The 13,444-nt window shown below is 35.1% G+C and overlaps 1 long non-coding RNA gene across 1 annotated transcript in view; it reads left to right on the top strand.

The window, feature by feature from the left end:
- LOC118762105 overlaps window positions 1-11,554 on the top strand; it is a 127,966-nt gene extending 116,412 nt beyond the window's left edge. The window contains exons 3-4 of the long non-coding RNA XR_004997884.1: window positions 8,814-8,817; window positions 11,545-11,554. This is a non-coding gene — a long non-coding RNA (uncharacterized LOC118762105). The remainder of the gene's footprint in view (window positions 1-8,813; window positions 8,818-11,544) is intronic.
- The last annotated feature ends 1,890 nt before the right edge of the window (window positions 11,555-13,444 follow it).

Below are 13,444 nucleotides of genomic sequence, written 5' to 3'. Positions count from 1 at the left end.
CAAAATGAACGAAAAACTGCTACTCTACCGTCAACATGAGAGGGCCAATGATTCTTCATGACAATACTGAACTACATGTTTCACTAATGACGCTCCAGAAGTTGAGGGAACTTGACTACGAAGTTCTTCCACACCCAGCTTATTCGCCAGACCTTTCTCCCACCGACTAACATTTTTGTAAGCACCTTGATGGTTTCATGAGAATGAGTTAAAAGTGCATTCAAAGTGCATTCAGCTCCAGAACTCCAAGTTTTTATGCTACCGGAGTAAACAAACTTGTAACTCGTTAGCAAAAATGCGTTGATTGTAATAGTACTTACTTTGATGACTAGAATTTCCGCATTGTTGAAATATATTGTGATGAATTTCACATTTCAAAACGTCGCTTACTTTTTATTCAGTCTAATACACACACACACACACACACACACACACACACGTTAATCAGAGGAGAACCAGTGTTCATTACTCCTTATAAGTTGGTGGGAACAAAGGTATTCTCAAACCAGTGATTTTCTTGGATATTTGAGTCCGTTATATGCGCACAAGATGCTAAGCAGTGAAACTGGGCGACAGGTTAAGCAATTTCGCGCCACGACCAAAACATGTAGGCTTTGGTGAGATTTGAGCGCAAGGTGTTGGTAGGATAGCACCGACATCATATGCGATGACAGCCCTATTGCTGTGGTTAGGTTAGGTCCAACCGAGCAAGAGTTCTCTACAGATCTTTCTAGCAGCCGAAGCAATAGTGGTGGTGGTGGTAGCTCTACCAGATTTGGTTCGAGCGGGACAAGCAACAGCCAGGTTATATTTAGGAAGGTATTCCTCGCTACATGTCAGGACTCGGAAACGATCCTTTTTAAGACACATAGGCATTCTTGAATAACACATCGCTCTCACAGATTCACTCTACACATTTCTTGACAGCAAAAATCTATATCGATGAATGAATACAGTAATATTACATCCATGATACCTTTGAGGTATTTACTGAGATCATATATGTGGATGCATTTATCCATCCTGCTAAGGACGTTTTCGGTTCTCAACTATAATATACGTTCACATATACTTATATCAAGAGGAGTAAGATCTATGAGAGAAAATTTGATATTCTGTTGCTGGCATTATTAGCATCGCATACAGGGTGAATGGGTTGTCCTATAATTTGGGCAAAATGGGTCTTGTTGTGTCTAGGGAGAATCATCTTGTCAAAATAATTAACACACAAACTGTTTCAATTCCACTTATATACTAAATATCCGATTGTTTTGTTTTACAAGGCTCTTTCACCACTGAGAAGGTTGCAAGGAGCAACGAAAGAGTTTTAACAAAAGCCAAAAAAAAAAAACCCAAAAAACAATCGGATTTTTAGTAAACGATTGAAATTGAACCAGTGTGTGTGTGTGTTATTTATATTGGCTTGTTGATTCTCCCTAGACGTAACAAAAATTGTTTCAACACACGAATTCACATAAAGAATCTTGCAAGTCAGATACAAAAACGAAATAACAATGGTTATTTTCTTTTTCTATAGTTTATATTTTCTTAACCCTTTTACGAAACCCTTCTTCTTCTTCTTCTTCTTCTTCTTCTTCTTCTTCTTCTTCTTCTTCTTCTTCTTCTTCTTCTTGTTTTATATTATTATTTTATATTATTGTACATTATATATATGAATATACGTATGTGTATGTCTACACGTACACACACACGTACACACAAGCATAAATAGTACATACATTCATACAAACATGCGTAAATACGTATATATATATATATAATATATATATATATACATACATATATGCTATATTTGTATGTATATATACATACATACATAGGGTGGCTGCCCCCTCGTTATCGAGTATGGCCATTGCACGAAGCTTAATTAATGTTGTTATCGTGCAATGCCTGTGCAAGAAGATTTATTTTTAAAATGAGGAAAGGCTGTGCACTGAGTCAATCCCACTCACGAAGCAACAGCAGCCATAATCCGAAAAGAAGAACAAGTCAACATCATCGGTAACCACTGAGCCGCAGGTTTTATGTCGGAGTTATCCCAGTTACCTGAGTTACCTTCTCCTAGAAGGATACCCTAACTTTCGAGTGCTACTGGTAACATGTAACCCAGTACAACCTGTTGCATGGTCGGGTCGTCGGCGACTAAACTGGCAACTCCACCAAGCTTGCTTGGTGAGGAGAGTGTTTATTGGACACCCTGCGGGATGAAAAACAAAACCCGTCAAAGGGCGGAGGAACTCTTGAGAGTCAACGGCCATCCAATAAATGTCGTAAGGCTATACATACATATATGCTATATTTGTATATACATATTATACGTATGTATTGTATCTATATCTATCTATTTATTTGCGTGTATGGGTGAGCGTGTACATGTGAAAAACATTCACACATATATACAAATACTTGTATATATATTATCTATCTATTTATATGTATGTGTGTGTATGTGTATATATATATATATATAAATGAAAATTAAATAGAAACTTTATATACCTTCGAAGTTTTTGAATTATGTACGAAAACTTAGGTCTTTTCCTAAACAAGTATTAACTAGAAAGCGCTGCATCAAAGGGAAATAAATCACTTTTCATTGCTATACACGATTTTGCTTTAGTTGTCTGTTATACTTCTTCCCCTTTAATACATCGTAACGATTGGGAATTAGAATATTACGAGAGATGGGTTAGCAACAGAATATGTTTCCCGATAGATTTTAAATTGCTACTGAAAATCACACGTTTAATTCGGAAACATGTCTTGAGATTTAGAGAAGGGGATATAAGCATGATATCTATATCTTTCTCCCTTTCTATCTGTCTTCCTCCCCCTCTCTATATGCATGCATTTATGCATACATATATCCATATATATATATATATATATATATTATATATATATATATTATATATATATATATATATATATAATATATATATATATATATATATATATACAGATATATATATAAATATGTATATATATAAATATGTATATATATATATATATGTATATATATATATATATATATATACACACACACACAAACACACGCATATAGGGTCATACAATACTGACGTGCTCGTTTTCTAAAATAAAACCAGCTTGAAGTGACAGTGCCTATTATAATAACTTATAATATTAACAACCATCTAGTATCATCGATATTTGTGGGTCCTAAGGTGGTGAGCTGGCAAATTCGTTAGCAAGCCGGGAAAAATGCTTAGCGACATTTCCTCTGTCTTTATGTTCTGAGTTCAAATTCTGCTGAGGTTGACTTGGTATTTCATTCTTTCGGGGTCGATAAATTAAGTACCAGTTGAGCACTGGGATCGATGTAATCGATTCACTCTTTCTCCTGATCTTACTGACCTCAAATTTGAAATAAATATTTGTAGGCTCTTAGGTGGGGAGTTCAAATTCCGCCGAAGGTGATTTTGCATTTCATCCTTTCAGGGTCGATAAAATAAGTACCAAGTCTTATCCTACCACTGAAATTACTGGCCTTGTGCCAAAATTGGAAATCAGTATTTGTGGTTCTTAAATGAGTTATAAATTATCTTCTAATTACAATAATAGAGGTAGATCAAAAAATGCAAGTCGATAGCTACAAAACCACTATACTCACTTGAGTGATAAAAAGTAAATCACTTCTAGCTATGGAGACATGATAGGAGGCGCAATGGCCCAGTGGTTAGGGCAGCGGATTCGCGGTCGGAGGATCGAGGTTTCGATCCCCAGTCCGGGTGTTGTGCGTGTTTATTGAGCGATAACACCTAAAGTTCCACGAGGCTCCAGCAGTGGGTGGTGGCGACCCCTGTTGTACTCTTTCACGCCAACTTTCTCTCACTCTTTCTTCCTGTTTCTTGAGTAACGCTGCGATGGACTGGCGTCCGTCTAGCTAGGGTAGAGGATACACATACACCATAGAAACCGGGAAACCGGGCCCATGAGCCTGGCTAGGCTTGAAAAAGGCGCAAAAAAAAATATGGAGACATGTTAGGTGTATATTAATAGGTAAACTTTTTCGAGTCACGCCGACTCATAAGGGCCAGTTTCCCGGTTCTATGGAGTATATATTCCCTATCTAGACTGGACACCGGTCAGTCGCAGTATTACTCATGTTTACCAGCTGAGTGAACTGGAGTAACATGAAATGAAGTATTTTGCTTAAGAACAACACTAAGCGTCGCATGGTCCAGGAATCGAAATCATAATCTTGCGATCATGAGTCCAACACCCTAACCATTAAACCACGTGCCTCCGCGGTGGAAAATAGCAATTGTGTTGGTGATGGTGGGGTGGTTGAACGTTATGTTGATACTAGTAGAAGAGATACTGGTGTGTTAAGTCGATCAACGTGACTAGCAGTATTAGTGCGTATCAGTTTATAAGTGAACAGGTGTTTGGTTACGTGTCACGTGTTCCAGCACATTTATACATACATACATACATACATACAGACACACACACGCACGCACGCACACACACACACACATATATATGCAAACATACATACGTACACACACACGCGCGCGTACACACATGTCATAAATTTATAAACTTTTGAGAGTGCATAATTCTTTATTGGAATAGTATATCTCGAAGCACATTAGGAGGACGTCAGAATACTAACATGCTATTCCTTTGTCATTTCTTCTCTTCGACTTTTGGGCTTGGTTAAAGTCTTTCTTATAAGAGAAGAAGCAAAGCATGCCATATACATGAAGATTTTTAAACTTGTTAAGTAACCGCTTGGTTCGTATCAAATGTCCTTCTGCACTATAGTTCACAAGACCACTCCAACACCAGAAGTTCTTTGACAGTGGCCCTCTTTGATTTATCGTCAAAATCACTGATAATAGTTTGAACCCGTTAGATAAATTGCAGAGATCTTTCAGTTTTCGTTTATCAAATGCGCTCTCAAGGCATAGGTCGGCTCGGGGCTATGATTGAAGACACTTACTGAAGGTACCATGTGGTTGCGAAACAAACTTCTTCATAGACAACCATACCTGCACCTATATCTATCTATCTATCTATCTATCTATCTATCTATCTATCTATCTATCTATCTATCTATCTATCTATCTATCTATCTATCTATCTATCTGTGCAATTTTATATCTATCATTCTCTTACACACATGCACACACCCACACCCACACAGAGCTTTGCCTCACTTTACGAGGACTCGCTTTACGAGACCCCTGGTTTGCGAGTTTTACTTTTTAACTTACTTTTGTATGGTGAGCTGAATTTTTTTCAAGAACAAGATCCAAATTTTGAATGAAATGGAAAAGCCTCTGCGTGTTAGTGAGAAATTCATATGGAGCGAGAAAAAGTTTCGTCTAATCAAACAACTATAGATTTGTTTTTAAAAAAGAAATCTACGAGTCCGTCTACGAGTGTTTGTGAATCAGCGATCGCATCTACAAGTGATGGTGTCCGTGAGTGTAGTGCGAGTGGAAGTGATTCAGAAAACGATTATAATAATAATATTTTTTATTATGAATGATCTGGATATTCTTTTTACTTTACATAAAATATTCTATACATTCTACTGTTGTTTTATTGCCATTTATTTACGAATATTATGAATTTTATAATTAAAATATTTTTCTGAGAACGAAATTACGATTTATAACATTGCTACTATGGGAAATTACTGCTCTGCTTTACGAGTTTTCGTCCTACGAGCGATCTCCAGGAACAAATTCGAGGTATTACGATGTACGTGTGTGTGTGTGTATATATATATATATATATATATTATATATATATATATATATAATATATATATATATATATATATATATATATAATAAGAGTAAATAATATCTTTAATGGTTTTTAAAAACACCAACAATTATTTACTGGTAGATTTCGGCATGTAAATATAACCATTAACGGTAGGGACTTCTATAAAAGTTCAATATATATATTGTATATAAATAAAAGAGGCAGGCAACAGATTGCTTAGCCACATACCGAAAAAATTAGAAATAGCAGTCAAAGACTATTTATTTCTATTTTCTACAAATGAGACTCCACATACGACATATCCCTGCAATTCACATATGCAAAACAGAAGGAAGAAATAACGAAAACAAAGTCTGACGGTCATTTACAAACGCGTTTCTAGATTAGAAATATAATAAAATATAAATTCCATGTCTTTCATCAGCGTAAACCTCCACTAAAATAGATTTATCAAATGCTACGTACCTCCACTTCCCGATCAGGCGACATCGAAATAGTGGAAGAAAGCAAGCATAGGCTAAACCTATGTAGACGATTGAATTCGTAAATTTTCCCTCCAAAATTTTACCATGTGTATTACAAAAATAGTTCCTTAGAGATAGAAACTATGGGTTGTCGTAAGGGAGTGAAAATTCCAATTAGTAATATAATAAGAGTAAAGAATATCTTTAATGGTTTTTAAAAAACCAACAATTATTTACTGGTAGATTTCGGCATATAAATATAACCATTAACGGTAGGAATTTCTATAAAAGTTCAATATATATATTGTATATAAATAAAAGGCAGACAACAGGTTGCTTGTGGCTAGGCAACCTGTTTTATATATATATATATATATATAATTATCCGTAATAATGAAGGGTGATGAAATATTAATTTGGAATAATTATCAATTACAACAAGTAGTCTTCGGCATGTAAAGCTCATTCGAGGAAAATTTAAGTAATACTAAGCAATAAAGGTTTAGCAACGAATTGCCTTACCACATACGAATTTAGAAATAGCAGTCAAAGAGTTATAGCTATTTCTTCTACTAAAAAGGGAGATTCAGTAAAAACAGCAATTGGAAGGCAGACACAAACGGTAAGAGAGAATGATTGACGGCATCTATCATACAATTTTAAGTTATCTAAGCACGTTTCGAAATCAAGTTTTTAGGAAAGCATAAGATTAAATATTAAATAATTCTACCTTACAAAACTTCTTTTCTCTTCAGGTTAGAATACTATAATCATAATGATTTATATTTGAATTTTGAGATACTAGAAGGCACCAACTCAACTCAGTATCAGAGCGAGCTAGAATCCGCAACTAGTATCACCAACTCAAAGTGTGAATGAAAAGATTGTTGTCACCAGCCCTTCCCACCCGCGTGTAGCCAAAACAAGATGCTGTGGTCATCTACTGAGATAAAATATGGTTATCCGTAATAATGAAGGGTGAAATTAATTAATTGGAATAATTATCAATTACACCAAGTAGTCTTCGGCATGTAAAAGCCTCATTCGAGGAAAATTTAAGTAATACTAAGCAATAAAGGGTTTAGCAACGAATTGCCTTACCACATACCGAATTTAGAAATAGCAAAAGAGAAAAGAAGTTTTGGTAAGGTAGAATTATTTAATATTTAATTCTTATGCTTTCCTAAAAACTTGATTTCGAAACGTGCGTCCGTAGATAACTTAAAATTGTATGATAGATTGCCGTCAATTCATTCTCTCTTACCTGTTTGTGTCTGCCTTCCAATTGCTGTTTTTACTGAGATCTCCCTTTTTAGTAGAAGAAATAGCTATAACTCTTTGACTGCTATTTCTAAATTCGGTATGTGGTAAGGCAATTCGTTGCTAAACCCTTTATTGCTTAGTATATATATATATATATATATATATATAAATACAGTGATCCCTCGGCTATCGTGGGTGTTACGTTCCAGAAGCCCCCCTCCCCGCGATAGGTGAAAATCCGCGAAGTAGAAACAATACTGTATATATTCTTTTATTTTCATAATTTGTATATATTTATTTTTATTATAAATGTAAAACAAGACCACACACTCGCTTCCCGAATTACGTTTTCCATGGAGCATGTGCGATTCCTTGTTTACTAATCTAGGGTACGTTACGTATTTTCTTTTGATATATTTTAATTAATGTGTTATACAGTGCAGTACTGTACTGTATTTTTATTTATTAATTTATTAATTTTTATGCGCGAAAATGTTGATTTTACCACAGAAATAATTAAAATCTAAAAAAGATATAAATACCTATCGGCCGCAGAAACCCGCGTTATACTGAGGTGTCCGCGATATAAATTTACATATATTAGCCAGAAAATCCGCGATGTACTGAGGGCGCGACAGGTGAATCGCGATATGGCGAGTGATTACTGTATGTGTGTGTATATATGTGTGTGTATGTGTGGTGGGTGTGTGTGTGTGTGTGTGTGTGTGTGGAGAGAGAAAAAAAGAGAGAGGGAGAGAAATATAAAAGAAAGAGAGGAACCCGTATATTTTGAATTGCATTTTCATAATATATTCTGATGACACTATAATAGAACAACATCTGGACACAAGCATAGCCGAGTGATTAAGAACTTCATTTCGCAACCATCCCAAGTTTGAATCCACTGCGTGAAATACTGTAGTTTTTCACCCTAGCTTTGATGCGATCCAAACTTATACATACATATAAACAGGCAAATATGTGTTTCTGTACACGAATATATGTCAAAATATACAAATCTCCACATTGCGATGGCATTCATACGTGCACCTATGTAAGAGTGTGTACATACATGCATATGTATACGTATGCATGCTTATATGCAAAGACGCATACATACATACATACATACATACATACATACATACATACATACATACATACATGCATGCATACATACATACATACATACATACATACATACATACATACATACATACAGATTGGTTAGGTAGATTTTTAGGTAGATTTTTTTGCAGTCACTTTTGTTGTTGTAGTACGATCGGCTTAAGACACAAGAGTTGTCACTATTCTGCGGTCCCTTTTTATGAGCTTTGCCTTCCGTCCAGAATTATGCTTGTTAGTGCGGATTTTACCTCGGTATTGAAATTATTTTAAAGACTTTATCTTTCGAAACGTTAAACAAGTTAGCAGTTTTAGAGACTGAAGTTCCAGCCATCCATGCTCCAATAATTTGTCTTCTTTGGAAATCAGATAGGTCACACATATAAACTTCTGCAAAAATGAAAAACAAAACAAAACAAAAACAAAAGAGAAGGCTATATTACGAAATACAAGGCATACATAATGCTGATGTTCATATATATATACAGACCAGAAATGTTTTTCATTCGTAATATTACCAATAGAAAAAAAAAACATAGTTAAATAAAATAAAATGTGGTGTTTTCATTATTTTGTCCAACTCTTGTATATGCCTACAGATGTACAGTGGTTTTACACCTTTCACCATGAAAGGGAATATTTTCTCCACGGTAACTTCAACGAATTTACCTTTAGAAGTTAAAATGTCACAGACACATCTTAATTAACATTAAGTTCAACCAAGCGATCCACTAGCGCAACTGATGTTGATTGTTTTTACTTAAAGCATCGGCTTTAAATCTGGTCAGCGTTATTTCTCTTCAGTATTTCCCACTGAGAAAGGTTAAAGGGCCAGAAACACGCATCTGGGAATCCGCTAGAGGTAAGCACTGGACAGATATAGTATTTTTACACTTTTTGCCAGAAGAGAGAATTTTTCTCTCCTTGGTAATTGCAGTGAATTTGTCTTTAGAAGTTAAAATATATCACAAAAATATTTTAACTAACCTAAAGTTTATAAATATACATGTATACATAATATATACATGTTTATACGTAAGTATATACTAACAAGACTATTCTGTTTGATGTTGTCTTAATCTCAATGAAGGAGACTTTTTAGCTCTTTAGTAACCTTGCAGACACTAAAAAGACATAATCGAATAAACAGCTGCAGAAACAAATAATTGTGCTCGATATCTTTGCCGCTATTGGTATTAAGAGAATAGTTCCACTATGTCGTTGAAAGAATAAGTCTCTGTCACTGGAAACATACTTGCATTGTAAAAATAAACTCAAAGATGACACTAGGGAAGAGTCAGATCTCCCCTGAGGAAAAGACAAAAAAATCATTTTATATGACCACTTTAATAAGTCCCCTGATAACTGTCCATTGACTGCATGTGGACAAGTTCAGTCACATTAAACTCAGACTAGTAGACACTGACGAGCGGGTGAGACAGAATGCATCAACTTTTGCTGGCCCACTAGCTCTTCAACTGGAATATTAGGTTTTTAATAGGCTTGAAACTTGCTCTTTCTCCATTAACCAGAATTTTGAAAACTTAAGTCAAGATCAAATAGATCATTCATACATACAGATATACCGACAAGTTATACGTACATACAAGCATACACACACATACATAAACACATACATAGATATGCATATACGTATACATACGTATGTATACGTATACATATAAGTATACATACGCATGTACATACATACATACATATGTACACACGTATATACATACATAAATACATTCATACATACGTACGTAGAGGTATACATACATATGTACATACGTACATATATATATACATGCATACATACACATACATACATACATACACACACATACAAACATAATACATATATACATACACACACATACATACATACATAAATACATAAATACATACATACATACACACACATACATACATACATACATACATACATACACACATACATACATACATACATACATACATACATACATACATACATACATACATACATACATACATACATACATACTGGTTCCAGCAGTTTATATGTTCAGTAGCAATTAGAGTCTAAAAACATTCATAACAATCATTTCAAGCTCTGGGGGAGATTGCATTATACGAGGAGATGAGATAATAGCAGGATATCTGAAATTCTGCATTCAAGTTAATAATAGGTATTTTCCCCTTCTCTATAATTTTACATAAAAAAATGATATACATTACACAATATGTATATACATGTACGTTTATATATTGATGTATATCGAGTATCATTCATGTATACTCTGTTGCCTACTTTTCGCTGATTTAACGTATCCATCAACGGATGATTATCCTATTTGGGAGGTGAATGAAGGAAACATTCGATTGCATCGACTCTATTACTCAACGGGTACTCACTTCCTTTAGAAGGCAACGATGTTCAAATACCGACTTCGACAGTGTTTGAATATAAAGAGTTATGGACGTTAAGCGATCCTACCAAAGCAATGACTTTGTACACACACGTACGCATATATACATACATTCACACACACACACACACACACACCACACACACACACACACACACACACACACACACACACACACACACACACACACACACACAGGCACAGACTCAGACACAGACACACAACACACACACATGCACACATTCATGTTCAAACACGTGATCTAGCAGTTCCACGACTGGTGCTGGACAATTTTCATTTGCTACTGATATTTCTTGTGGTTTTAACCGCCAAACATCTATACGAATACCGTAGTATCATAGTGTTCTTACACTACATCCACATTAAGTAGGATATAAAAATTTCTATTCGGTACTAATACTGCTTCCGTCAGTAGCACCTAATATCTGATATATATATATATAAACAGTTTCATTCGGCCTTATGTGACTAAGTTCTGTGGGCTTCTAACGAAAGCCCCACTCTTTCAGGTTTATTGGGAAATACAAGAAATCTAAGATGGCTACCGGAAATAGGCTACTATTGATCAAGACGGTTGCTCAGCGACAGTAGTTCTGTTAGAAAGAGGAATTTTTGTGACTGCTAGGCTGAACAGGAAGCTGGTGGCACCTAAATGTATAGTTGCGGTAGAGGTAAGACTGGTAATAGTGTGAGTGTGTATGTGTGTGTGTGTACACATACGGGGTTTATGAATGTGTGGATGTGGGTACGTTCTGGTTGTATGGTTGTGCATATGTGTATGTTTGTATGTGTGCGTGTGAGTGCGTGTAGTTGTGTGAGCCTTAGTGCCTGCTACGTACGTCTGTGTATGTAGACATGTTTAGCAGAATCGTAACTGAAATTATAACCATAATGATGCTGAGTTTTAAGCCTGAAACACAAGTTCACACGTTGTAGTTTATAGCTCTGTCTGCTTCGAGATAATTCCAAGACAAGAATTATTTCTCATACTTTCGAAGATTCTGATTTGTTATGACATCAACAATATATATAGATAAATTAATCAAAGGACATAGTAAGTATGTCTACTTGCTGGAAATAATAGTCATAACTCTCAGCTAAATCGCCAAGATACACTGATAATAATCGTTGACTCTGTTTTTCTTCGGGAATTATTTTCACACTGGTGGCTGCCATGATTTCGGCACAAAACGAATCAGCTGCAGCGCAGACTTCAAATACGACGGATTGGGAGTCTCTATCATGGTAACGTGAGCTCAGGAAGCTGAGGCTATTGTTTGCCAGTGCAGAAACCGGTCCACGTGAGTCCAAATACTTAAATGTACGTAGGGAGATTGTTTTAGCCCGTTTCCCTTCAGATAGCTGATTTCTGTAGTTATTATCAGTGTATTTTGGCGATTTAAATGAGAATTTTGACTGTTATTTCCACCTGGTAGACATACTTAGTATGTCCTCTGATTAATTTTAATCCTTCAGCTATTTAATGCTTTTTTGGGGCCTTCAATCGCCTATATTATTGATTCAGTTATTATCATTTTAAAATTGTTACACTAGATAATAACAAAGTCAATGGTATCTTTGCAAATTACCTTTTCGTGAATTATTTGCTTCGTATTGAAATTATATATATATATATATATGCATATACACATACATATATATTAATATATCTAGCAAATAGAAGGAACATTGAACCCTGGTTGAAGACAGTAAAGACTTAATTCATTTAAGAGACATTCAGTCACTGAAAGTGAAAAATGACTCAGTAGGTAGCCAGCGCTATGCATTTATGCCTATATGAATGGATCTCAAATACAGAGATATCAAAAATATTTGCCACGAGTCGCTTCACGAGGTGTTTTAGTGTTTCAGTAACTATTTATCTCTTCAGCGAATGTTGAACGTTATACGTTTAGCCACATAATATACAGTATTTTGCTAATATCACGAGTTGAAGGTACATAAATTTCTCACGAACAAACAAAAGAACGAAGTACTAATGTTTTTAATAAAATATATATAAAATGAGAAATAATAGCTGTTTTAGGAAAGCATTGTGAAATAGTGATACATATGCATACGTATATAGATGCATATACAGAGATACATAAATACATAAATACATAATTGATATTTTTTATTATTAATAGGTAGAAGTTACTGAATGACTTAACAGTCGAGAGTCTCGTGCACTTATCAAGCCTAATACATATGATATATATGACATAAATGCATGATCTATAACACACACATACACATGCACGCGTGCACATACACACATACACACACATACACGCACATACTCAAATTGTGTGTCTTGCTTGTTCACCGGTACGCTGCGGGTTGCGCACTGTGGACGACACCCCCAAAGCA

This window comes from Octopus sinensis, linkage group LG2 (genome assembly GCF_006345805.1).
Source record: "Octopus sinensis linkage group LG2, ASM634580v1, whole genome shotgun sequence".
Classification (NCBI taxonomy): Eukaryota; Metazoa; Mollusca; class Cephalopoda; order Octopoda; family Octopodidae; genus Octopus; species Octopus sinensis.
This window is presented reverse-complemented; position numbering and strand designations above follow the sequence as displayed.